The sequence below is a fragment of the Phyllostomus discolor genome, chromosome 4 (assembly GCF_004126475.2).
Source record: "Phyllostomus discolor isolate MPI-MPIP mPhyDis1 chromosome 4, mPhyDis1.pri.v3, whole genome shotgun sequence".
Taxonomy (NCBI): Eukaryota; Metazoa; Chordata; class Mammalia; order Chiroptera; family Phyllostomidae; genus Phyllostomus; species Phyllostomus discolor.
Genome location: NC_040906.2, coordinates 147,043,924 through 147,056,897, shown reverse-complemented (window position 1 = coordinate 147,056,897; position 12,974 = coordinate 147,043,924). Strand labels below are relative to the sequence as shown.

The 12,974-nt window shown below is 44.9% G+C and overlaps 1 protein-coding gene across 1 annotated transcript in view; it reads right to left on the bottom strand.

Moving 5' to 3' along the window:
* MRAP2 (melanocortin 2 receptor accessory protein 2) overlaps positions 1-10,239 on the bottom strand; it is a 37,614-nt gene extending 27,375 nt beyond the window's left edge. The window contains exon 1 of the mRNA XM_028510467.2: positions 9,980-10,239. The gene's annotated coding sequence lies outside the window, so the exon portion shown is untranslated. The remainder of the gene's footprint in view (positions 1-9,979) is intronic.
* Positions 10,240-12,974: the final 2,735 nt, after the last annotated feature.

Genomic DNA, 12,974 nt, shown 5'->3' with positions numbered 1-12,974 from the left:
AGGATGCTGTTCATCTTGTATACAACAGAGATGCCCTGTTGCGGCCACAAAGGAGGCCATTCCCATGGGGGTTGGGGTCCCCACCACAGAAATGCCACCAGGGTTTAATGCCTGCCTTTTTCTGGACCTTGCTTTTCCTTGATTTGGACTTCAACAATTCCTAGGCATGTTGAGGACACTAGTGGCCTCTCAAGTGTGAGCATTCTAGTATAGTTAGGACTCTGGACTCCAATATGGTCTATTTATTTTTTTGCTCTGTCTCTGAACCTGCAGTATAATTGTGTTTAAAAGTACTAGATTCGGGTCAATGACCAACTACAAAAGAGCAGTACTTCATAGTGAGATACTAGTTCACATTGATTAGGAAGGCTATTACTAAAATAAAAAAAATTGAAAATGGTGTTGGCAAGGATGTGAGAAATTGGAACATTTATGAGTTGCTGGTGGGAATGTAAATTGGTATAGCTGCTCTGAAAGACGGTATAGCAGTTACTCAAAATTTAAGCATGAATACCTTATGATCCATCAATTCCACCTCTGGGTAAATACCCCCCCATAATTGAAAGGCGGGACTCCAACAGACATTGGTACAACAATCTCCACCGCTGCATTATTCATAATAGCCAAAAGGTGGAAACTATCCAAAGGTACACTGACAGATGAATAAACAAAATGTAGTGTGCATGTGCAACAGAATATTATTCAGTCTTAAAAAGAAAGGGAATTCTGACACATGCTACAACATGTACGAATCTTCAAAACATTGTGTTAAGTGAAATAGGCCAGACCCACGAGGACAAATGCTACATGATTCCACTGAAATGATGTACCCAGGCTACTGAAATTTATAGAGACAGAAAGGAAAATGGTAGTTGTCAAGGGCTGCAGGTGTGGGAATAGGGAATTATTGTTTAATGGTACAGAGTTGCAGTTTGGGACGATGCAAAAGTTCTGGAGATGGATAGTGGTGATGGTCTCACACAGTGCACTGAATGCCTCTGACCTGCACACTTAATTGTGAACCTGGCCCAGCCTGGCCCAGCCAGGGCTCAGTTAGTTGGAGCATCATCCCCACAAGCTGACGTTGCACTTTGGGATCGCTGGTCAGGGCAACCTTCAAGAATCCACCAATAAACACATAAATAAGTAGAATAAGAAGTTGACATTTCTCTCTCTCTTTCTCTCAACTCATAAATAAATCAATAGACAAGTAAAAAGGTAAATTTTATGTTATACATCATATTTTAAAAGTTCTAAAAATATTTTTAAATAAGAAAATATTTTAAAAATCAGTACTTTTTTGACGAGTGTACTGGGAGGGAGGGTAACTGAGAGCTTCCTGAAGCCAAGGAGCACCCAGCTGAGCAAAGGTGGTGCCGGGACACCCAGACGCCCCTCCCAGGTGGTCCTCCTGCCATGGCCAAACCTTCAAGGGTCAGCTTTGCTCTTTCAAGAGGCCCAGAAACGATTCCTTTCCCTGTGGAAGGAATACTCCATCTAGACTGTAAGGAACCACCCTTCTCTATCCCAGGGGAGAGTACTTGTGCTGTGCTGGCCACGGCCCTCTCACCTGGCTAGTGCTGGAAATACATGGGTTGCTTCCCGAACTCTCCTTTTGATCAGCTTACACCTTCTGTTGTCCCTGTCTCTAGCCCCATCATGTCAGTAGTCCATTACAGTCCATCATCCCAAGGCTTCATTGACCTTCTCATCAGTTACATTTAGTCTGTTGCTTCCTGATAACAAAGAGGAAGCACCTTTAATGGCATCAAAATGGTTCCAGTCTCTGGGGAAGCTCTTCTGGAGACCAGCTAAAATTCATGGACCTAGAAAACAGGTTGGCACTGGCATTTTTCTTTTGCAGATAAGGAAATATTTTTAAAACAACTATCATTAACAATTATCATTTTGTAGGCAAAAAAATAATTTCAAGTACCCTCCAAGCAGGGAAGCTATAATCCACAGTAAAGGCCTTCTCTCATGCAAGAAGGAGAGCTGGCAGTCTGACATCAGTGTATTTCACAACAAGACAGCTTCCCTCCGTGTGCGTGAGCATTACATTGACTGTACCAACTGCTTCCACACAAAGGGTCCCTGAAACAGCTTACACATCACTCTCTGAAAGCAAAGGAAAGGACTGAAAGGGATGTAGTGAACTTCCCTTCCAGATCTTTGATTCTGTCACTTAATAAATACCAAGTTGCTTTCCACTTGTGTCACAAATTCAATGGTGTGTATCTATTTGTAAAAAACTATGTTTGTGTGTATATGTAATGCATATAAATATCGTGTCCCTCAAATTCATGCATTGATGTCCTATCCCCAGTTCTTTAGAATAGGAGTGTCTTTGGAGGCAGGGTCTTCAAAGAGGTGATTAAGTTAAAATGATGCCCTTAAGGCAGGCCCTGCTCCAGTCCGACTGCTGTCCTTATGGGAAGAGGCAGTGTGAGCACAGAGAGAGAAACCAGGGCATGTGTGCATAGCAGGGCAACCGTGTGCAGAGACAGCCGGGGGACAGCCATTCTGCAAGCCAAGGAGACACACCTGGAACGGGTTCTTATCTTGGCTCTCAGAGGAAACCAACCCTCCTGACACCTTATATTTGCACTTCCAGTCTACAGAACAAATGAGAAAATAATTTCTATTGCTTAAGCCACTCAGTCCCTGATATTTTGTTATGGTAGCCCTGGGAAATTAATATGGCTGCTGGAATTAATTTTTTAAGTAACAATGTTCCCTTTGATAATGGTAATTATGAAAGCTGCCCTAGAAAGTCCTTTAGAAAGACTCTTACGTTATACCAATCATTCTTACCCTAGCTAAATAACAATTATACATATTTTTGGAAAGAAAAAGCTTTTTAAAATGCCACCAATCTATCATAGTGTATTCCATCTTGAGCAAATACATTTATTACATTTTCATCAACTTGTCCTTCAAGGAGAAAGAGCACTAGTTTTGAACATGCTAAAATGAGTAGAAATCAATGCAGTACCCACAAAGAATATTCTAAAACACAATGAGCTCAACTATAAAAGATTAGTAGAGGATGAAAAGTAATCCCAAAGAAGGGTTGTATTTGGGATCATCCTCTCCCCACTTAAACTCAAACACACACACACACCACACACAACGCACATAGGTAAGGAGCAGCACAAAAGCCTGGTGACACAAACAGACAGCAGTACAAAAGGTCATTAAGAAAGGAGGGCTCATTATATCATAAGAACCTTGGAGGGGGCCTCGAAGATGGTCCTCTGACCCCTCACACCGCGCTGCCCATGCCAGCCTGGACTGCCACTCCCTTCTCTCCGATTCCGGCCACCTGTGAGGTTAGGCTCAGTCACCACTGCCCACGGAGTCCTGTCCAGCCATCTCAGCCCACCAGCACTCTCTCCCGTCTCTGAAAATCCACTACATAGTTACTAGGATCATTTAATAAGGAAAGAATATAAATCAGACTCCCAAAGGATCTGATTTTGCCTCTCCCTGAACCTTCTACGGATATACATAGCTGCTACATTATTAAAACATCATGGCCAGGTGAATTAGCATGTTTAATGGTACTGGGAAACAACCGCCCTTTCCATTTTAATTATGTGTAGCTTTTTTGAAACACTTGGCACAAAGAAGACTCAGGAGAACGAGACCAGCAGTTTCTGAATGCTTAGGGGATGATTTGGCAAACAAGCCTCCTTTGCAGGGTACTGCTCATGGTATCTGTCTCCAAGCAGCACACGCTGTTCTTTACAGCCTGGAGTTGGAATCAGTCTTTTGACACCAAGCAAACAGGAGAGAAATGAGGCATTGACCATCTCTATTCCACAGAAAAGGAAATTTAAACCAGAGCAGTGTTTATGTAAGAGCTAGAGACAGAGCAGCAGGAAGGCTATGCTTTCTGATGGTCATCTTACCCTCCTAGGCTGGGATTCTTAAACTAAGGGTAGGTGTTTCCTAGTTTCTCCACGCCCCCCCCCCCCCACTGCTACCCTCGTACAAGCCCTGATTACCAGAAAACCAGAGGTTGGTGGAACAAAAGCAGCCACGCACCAGGCACCCTGGCCCCCTCAGCTTGCACAGAGAGGTCTGGCCAGGAGACAGCCGGAGATGGCCTTGTGAAGCGAGGGGCAAAACATAGTTCCCCCATCTGCCAAATAAACCCCAAAGCCTAGAGCATGTTGGGCATGTTCTCCTGGAGCATCAATTCTGAGAGAAGACTTGGAGGATAATTTTCATATTAAATAAGTACAGATATGTTACAAATAAACCTCAAATATCAAATGAATGTTCAAGATACACACGCTTCTGAAAGCCTTGGCCCCTGGTGTGGACTCCTGGAAACGTGGGTGCACTTTCCTTTCTTACTGAGGCAACGTAGTGAACATTGTAAAGAAGCTCTGGTAGGAATATGTATAGGTTTTCATGATTCAGTTTCCAGATCTTCAGACCTTTATCTTAAATTTGTTTCTTTCCTCCCCCCACCCCAAATCCACCCCCCACAAAATAGACTTATATTTTCTGGGGAAATCTACACAGAGGTTTGTAGAAAGACAGGCTATGTTGACAACCACATACCCTCACTCATCTCCTAGTTTTTCCTTCCTCATCAACTGGGCAGCTTCAGAGCCAGCCCACAGGGAGCTGCCCCCTCGGCCCGCCCCGCCTTCACCTTCACTGTCGTTTTTGCCGTTACCGAGGACATGCACCAGGAAAACAAATGCACTTTCCAGGGGAAAAAATTATTTGAAGCTTATAAATTATTTTCACTTGAAGGGTTATGAAATTTACTTATGTTCTCTAGTGGGGCAAAAATTGCATAGGTCTTGGGACTACAGACACAAGCAACAATTAAGACCAGACTTTAACCTCCTGATTTTTAAGCATTGCGCAGATTCTCAATTTCTGCTTTTTTTATTTCACATCTCAGCAACATCACAATGGATTGAAGAATCACATTTGCAAGGAAGAAAAAGCAAATATGCAACTTTCCTCTTTCCAACAAGACTTGGCACTTCTCATACTCCAGTCAAGGGAAAAAATCACTTTGCACCCTAAAATAAGCCAAAAATAACATGACCATCCTGTCTAAAAGTTGGTCTCCATAATAACAAAACCTTGAACATGTCCAATAAGCCTGGACTCCCTAAGGAGAAAAAGAAAATTTCCCCAACTGCTTGCTATGGGAAGTCGGAAGATAAACCATGACTTTGGGGAATATGATAATCGCGTGAGAAAGTTGTTTTCAATCATCAAGAACAGATTAACGTCCACTTAGGAACCCTGGTCATTTTATGGGGGCTTTTCTTTCAAGTATTTATTGTGTTTTCACCTGATGAGTCAGCCTTCTGAACCCCAACTTCCTTGCACTCTAAATGCTCCTACCACTAAATCTTCCACAGTCAGAGATACATGTAACATCAGCAAGCACACTGCCACTCTTGACTATTTCAGCTGAAGCATGTATGACCCGTGCTCTGAACTGATACAACTTGTGGAACGTGATCAATAATTTTATGTTTCTCTTCCAACGCCCCTTAACACGCATTCTTGGATTCAACCTCCATGCCCTCAAATGAACATGTGAGCAGGTCCCATGATTTTTCTGCTCAAGCAGCTACTTCAAAGTCGCAAAAGGATGAACACTTGCAGTCTGGAGATTAAAGAAACTCCGACCCCATCATAACACTAAATCTCCTGCCCAATGTCAGCCAGGTCCTGCTGCACACCAGCCTCCCACTGCACACGGGTCTCCTGCAGGGACTGGGGGACAGCTGACCTCTTTTCTCCTTTTCTACCTCATGCCCAACTGTGGAACAGTTTCTCATCCCTCTAAGGTCAAAGCAACAGGACAAGGCTATAGTAACTGTCTTCACACTGTTTATGGGTGCTTTAGTGATACTCATTTTCCTTCCACTGACTGCTCACCCCTCCCTTAGCCTTTTAGATTCTGGAAACTCTCACTGCTGGGGTACCCTCACTGTTGGGCTGAATTTAGAGTGTCCCAGACCAGGGCTCACTTCCACATGCCCCCACCTGGTCCTCAGCACACCCTCAGGCATCTTTTTTCCTGACAAATGCTAGGAAAGCAGGCGACCCTGCTGCCCAGGCCACCACATGGGCCTGCCATGCAGGGAACACATTCACAGCTCAACTAGGGGCCCCACAATAGCTCCCTACACTAGGTTTGGGATAAAGCAAGTGATTAAAGATTCCTTTGAAGAAATCTGTTTAACAAAGCCTCCTCTCTCAATCCTCACATTCTTAAAATGACCAACGGTTCATGAGTTATGGAAAAGTTCTCAAATATCTACACTGAATTTCTACTTGGTGGTCTGGCACTTTCTTTTTGAATTTTACATAACTTGAATAACTGTCTCAGTCAAACTTTGACTTGGTAACTTATTTTTAGTACCAAATGCATATAATGTTTCAGATAGCCTGCTAATTTCCAATTATTTTTTAAAGTTTATTGTTCTCACATATCTAATAAAATTGAGGAATCTGAGTATTGAAAGGGCATTCAGTGACATAAAATGCAACAAAATCTTCACCCAGTTTGGAATCCTCTCCCCAGTCCTGACAGAAGGTCACCAAGCATTGGTTTGGTCTGCTTCTGGGAACAAAGCCACCTCCTCTTCCTCAGGGGTCTGAGGACTGGCCACGTAACCGGACAAACCTCTTTTTTTTGACAAGTTAAATGCTCCCTGTTCCTCAGAAGGCCTGGTGTTCAGAGCAGGGCTGAACTCATCATCACCTTCCTCTGGATAACCTGAAGTTGGTCCCTGTCCTCTATAAAGAGGCCATCCAGAATGGGACATGGAGGAAAGTGGGCCTGGGCTCCTTTGATCCAAATGGCACCGGTTTGGCGGAGATGACACCGGCTAAGGGCTCAGTTCTAACATTCCAGTCCTAGTTCTGCTACTTACTCAATCCCTCTGTGCCTCAGCCTTCTTATCTGATAGACGGGAATGGTGATAATTATATTCCCTACTCAAAGGATTGTTACAAGGATTGAGATAAAATTGTGAAACACTCATAACTGTGCCTGGCACACAGTAAACTCCATGTAAATGTCCTTCAAGAGGCCTGTCCTTATCAGTGCAACCCCCGTTTGCTATGGGGCAGCCGCTTCACACTCTGTGCAGTTCTGTGCAGAACTTGGTGGGCCACTGAAGCCCCCAGGATTTGTCCTCTCACATGAAGTGCTGCTCACTGGGGCCACTCCTTCCTTTATTTTTTTTTAATTTTTAAAAATGGAATCTATGGGGTGACACTGGTCAAGAAAACCATATAGGTTTCAAGTGTACAATTCTATAACATATATGTACACTGCATTGTGCATTCACCACCCAAAGTCAAGTCTCCTGCCATCACCATTTATCCCTCCTTTGCCTCTTCCACCTCACTCCACCTTGCTTCCCCTCTGGCAGCCACCACACTGTTGTCTGTGTCTGTGTGCTTTCTTTCTTCTGAGAGTCCCTTCGCTTTTTTCACCCAGCCTCTCCAACCCCTAACTGACCTCTGACCTTCAACCCTACTGTAAGCTCAACACTCTAGTATTAGTAAATAAAATAAGTGTTATAGAGTACGCTCCTAGATTTGTAGTTGCTACAACTCTTAGAAATGTCCCCGCTATGTCTTTCTCCTGATGAGCAATACCTAGGAGGTACAGGGAGAAGGAGAGAGCCTTCCTGTGCATCCATACTTTCCCCTGTTGTCCTTAGGGACAGTATAAGACTTTCTCAAATGCCTCTGCAAAGGCAGGACACACCTTAGATTGTCTGTGTTGAGGAGGGTGCCAGTGACTGCATTTTTGTAGGTCCCTTACTCTGGGAACCTCTGTGACAGTATATAACAATATATTGTGACAAAAATAACAGTAGCCACCTCGCTGTGAGGGCCAAAGTGTGTATGTGAAAGAACCCAACTAAGCTGCTGTCACACAGGCACATTAAAGGTCAAAATAAGGAATCAGAAATGAATTCTGACTGGCAAAATACCTCCACATCTGGGGGCCTACCGAAGTGGGGAGGAGGAAGTTTCCATTTTCCACAGTGTGCTGATGGCACCATTTGCAAGGTAAAAGGCCACCCTACTGTGAGCAGGATGGGGTTAACCTGGAGAGGCCAGTGGGGCAGCCAGGGATAGCTGTTGTACCTGAGCAGAGGCAGCAGGATAAACAGGGCAAAACACACGCAGGAGGAGTCCTGGGGTGGGACCTCACTCCTCCACCTGCATTCTGGTCCCCTGTCACTGGGGCCATTTGTTGTTAATAATAATGATCATAATAATAATAATAATAGAATTAACACACATATGGTTCACAAAACAATAGATAGCTCTGTCCACTGTGATGTTTCCTCTTGCCTTCTAACAATTTCATGCTTTAGAAAATGCTGGTGTGATTCACTACACTGATGTCATTACCCTAACGAGCCACAACCCACATTGGGAAAACAATGGGTATGGTACTGCCCCAATCTACAGACCAGCAGGTTGCTGGAAAAGAAACAGAAGTTAGTTTTCAATAAATTGTCTCCTGAAATTCTTTCCCACGTGATCTTGAGCTATCTTCTTGAAGAATTTATTTTGGAATGCTGCCAAGATCTAATGGTTCCTTCTTTTGAAAAGTCTCCAGGCTCTGTTCTCATCTCTCAAGCCTGCTCAAAGGTTACTGTGAAAGCTTTCACCCTGGAGGATGCCTGTTATTTGTGCTTAAACAATCCAGCCCACTTCAGGGTTGATGGGGGAGGAGGGAACTTCCCATTTTGAAAAGAAATAGACTGGGAGCTGCTCTTTCTCCTGTTACCCATTAATATCACCTTATCTTCCTTAAACACTGAATGATCTTGCTGATCAGAACAAAGTCTTTTCTTGTGGGCACCCCAGCTCAGGGTGGCCTCTTGCGTTCTGGAACTTACCCATGCAGGCCAGGCCACCTTCCTTGCTAGATTCTGGGTGATGTGTCAAACACACACTAGCCTCACAGCCCAGTTGCAGATCCCACTAGTAACTGGAGGATTCAGCTGGAAAACTCATTTAACACCTCAACCTAGTTTTCTTCACGGTAAACTGGAAATTCTACCACTTACCTTTGGAGGTTTTGTAAGAATTAATTTATTATGCAGGTTCCCTTCTCTTCCCCTAGTAGCACAGGACACTTCCCCCAAGCTCCCTTTGCTTTCAGAACACCATGCAGTGCTCTGTTGCTGTCAGATTAAATCCAGGGTAATGTCGGAGTCCTCGTGTTATCTTTGCTGCGGAAACCACAAAGCCTCAAAACAACTTTTCAGTGAGGCGACACTGTCTTCCGTGATTAATTACGCGGAAAGGATGGAAGAGGGAGAAAAACGAACCAGATATTTCTCTCTAATCAGTAAAAATGATCTGCGGGCAGACTCCTCAGGGCAAACAAAATGAATTCGCTGTCCAACACGGTTCATTCTGAGAACCTTGTCCACCAGAGAGGCGCGCACCCAGCCAGCAGACAGCGGACAGTGCATTTCGCTGGAACCCGGAGGATCCTGAGCCCCGCAGGTCTCTCAGTTGCAGGACACAACGGTGGCAGGCAAGCGAGTAGAGCAGAAGTTTTCTCGCCTTTGGGAGAAGGTGTGACCCGGCCCTCCTAAGCAGAGAGGAGGAAACCCACCCACCCCCCGAGCTCCGCCACTTCCAGCCTTTTCCAAAGCCCTCCGCGGAAAAACTCACATCCGTGGACCGTGGACTGTGAGAAAGGTTTACAACCTAGGCCCCACCCTTCTCCTGGCCATCCTCACACCCCAGTTTTCCACTCTTCACTCCCATTCTCCCCCCCCCCCCGCCCGCCTTCGCCCCCCCCAAAAAACAAACCGAAAATCACCCCCAAACCCAATTGAGCTGACTGCCATCCCCAGAGCCTCAAGGACCCTATCCCCGTGTCCCAAGTTGTGCATCCAGTGTGCCCCCTCCCTCCTGCGGTTACCCATTGGGGTGCCCTGACCTGTGGGCGCGCGGCTCCGAGGTGTGTCCGCGTTGCTGGCGCCGCCTCCTCCTCCTCCGGCTTCCCAAGGCTGGGCGACGGCGCTGGGCGCTGCGGTGCACTGCACGGGGCGGGGACTCTGTTCCCGACTGGACCAGAGGCAGTGCGGGGTGCAGCGGTGCGGTGGCTGCCACCCCAGCGCGAGGACGTGGAGACCAAGAAGAGGTGAGCTTTGGAGAACCCTCTCCTGCTAAAGCTGCCCTCACTCACAATCAGGGTAAGACCCTGCAGGGAAGAAAGGAACAGAAATCTGAGAATATTCTTTACCCACCCGCCATCCCCCACTCTCACCACCCCCTCAGCCCAGGCCCTGCAGTGGGTCCATCGGGCCAACTTTGAGTAACCAAGCTGAGAGAGAGGGAGTGGGACAGCATGAATAAGATTCATGATAAATCCCTAGCACTGGGTTCAAGTTTAGTAAGGGCTGGGCCCTCCAGCATGAGGTACTAAAATTACTACTAAAAATTACTACTACTAAAATTACTAAAGAAGTTTTACTTCTCCTCCTGCCTGCTGGCACATACAGGTATCAACAGCAGTCAAATGTCTCCCAGAGCAGATTCCAGAAGAATAGGAGCTGGCCAGGAGTAGATTCAAATTAACAGGCATGGCTCACTCCACAGTTCCAGTAAATACTTATTGAGTCCATATTCCATGCCAAACACTGATCTAGATGCTAGGGTGACAGCCTCCTGTCAGCTCACACACCAGTTAAGACACAGGAAGTAAACATAACACATTAAGTAAAGTATGTAGTGTGTGAAACAGCTGTAAAAAAAAAAACTCAGGCTGGTGGTAGAGAATGTTGATGGCGTTGGTGCATTATTAAATCGGGTAGCCCGAGTGGCTGCACAGGTCTCTGGTATCTGAGGAGAAAGTATTCCACTCCCCGAGCTGTTCATGATTGTAGGGACCATATCAAGCAGTATGACTACCATTTCCATGAAACCAACCAGGAAACTGTAAATGAATTGCCTAAGGTCACATATTAGTAAGTGGAAGAGCTTGCCTTCAAGCTCAGAAAAAAAGTCTGGTGCCCCAGAATCCTAGTTTAATCAATCCATACCTGCAGCGGCAGAAACACAGTGTAAACAGTGCCCACGCTGGCTGCCAATGGTGTGATTAATTCAATTTCCCGGGGCCAGAAAAAGATTCCTGGAAATGATATCGGATGCACTGATTTTCTAAAAAAAAATTCTTGTGTCATTATTACATGTGAAATGAAATATTTTGCAAACCATCTGTACATTGTGTACATCTGCCTCAGCCTCATTCACAGGCAGTTTAATTCTAGATGACATAATTTGACCATCTGTGATGAGCCTCGTTGGTCCCCGCCCTACTTCTCCACGTTGATTCCAGTTGCACATTCCTGTCCTGCTGATCCATCACCCACAGAGCAGAGCCTGTACGGCATGGTGGAGCCGGTCAGAGAGCAGAGCGACAGAATGAGGAATGCCATTTGTGGTCCAACTGCCTCTAGGCAGATCCAAATACCCTCTAGATCCAACATGGATAGACTATTCATGTTGGACCTAGAAGGTATTACGCTAAGTTAAATAAATGAGAGTAAGACAAATAGCAAATGATTTCACGTATGCATGGAATCTAAATAAAATAAAATTAAAAAATAAGTGAACAAACAAAACAGAAACAGACCCATAGATAGAGAGAATAAGTTGGTGGTTGCCAAAGGTGAGGGGAATGGGAGATGGGAATTTTATTTTAAAAGGTGAGAGAGAACAGAGCTATAGAAATGCAACTGCTAAAACACCAGTCTCTCCTTGGCTGTCAGAATCAAGTGGCCTCTTTTGCGCAGAGTACTAATGACTCCAGAGGCAGAGAACAGGGCACCTAGTACTATGTGGAAAAGGCCACTCACCATCAGCTTCAGAGGCTGAAACTACAGCACCCAGTGAGAGCAACCTCATCAACAGGATGGCAGAGTTCCTCCGCTCCCCTAGTCATCTCTGCCTTGCCATGGCTGCACCCATTTCCTTCTTCAAGGGCCATGTCAAAGGCCTCTTCCTCCAGGAAGCCATCTTCACTGCCCCAGCTACAAATGAGTTCTTACTCTAAAATCTGATACCCTTCTATGGCACCTGTCATTTTAGAGTTTAACTCTAAAATGGGCTCCTCCTATTCCTCCAGGGGCCAGCTTTACATTTAATTTCTCTATGGGTCTTAGCTTAGTGCCTTGCACCCAGAGAATGTTTAATAAGTATTTTTTGTTAATAAACTAATCTATAAGAGCATAGCTTTATTGTCCATTAATTTTGTCTTTTCATTCCAAAATTCCTTTCAAGCTCACAGATATTTAGTGGTAGGACTGAGCTATATGTAGACATGGTTGTTATTTGTCGATATAAATTGATAAGAGTTTGATTTGAGATAAATTTTATTTGCCCTGTACTGAAATGGAAAACTCAGGTTTAAGAGTAATTTCCCCAAGATCACAGTGCTAGTCAATGATAGAGACAAGATTTGAACCCAGGACTGTTTGACTCCAAACTGGATGCTCTCCACCACGGCCTCCTGCTGCTCCTCATCCCCTTGTTCACTCATGTGTGCATTCATATGAGCTTTGAACACATATTTATATTTCCCTAGTCCAGCTCTGCACCAGCCATTGTGAAAATAACCACAAGGAAAACACAGCTCTTGGGGAACTGGAGGACTGTGGCCAAAAGGCACAGACTTGCAGCTACCAGATGAAGAAGCCCTCAGGCTGGAATGTACAACATGACGACTACAGCTAACACTGCTGTGTGACACACAGGAAAGCTGTTAAGAGAGTAAGTCCTGAGTTTTCTTCACAAGAAAATACTTTTTTCTTGTTTTGTTTTTTCCTTTTATTGTATCTATGTGAGATAATGGATGCTAACTAAACTTACTATTAGTCAAGGCTAGGACATTTGGTACTTTTGTTAGAAGGTCTTCCATTAGCCTTCCTGTG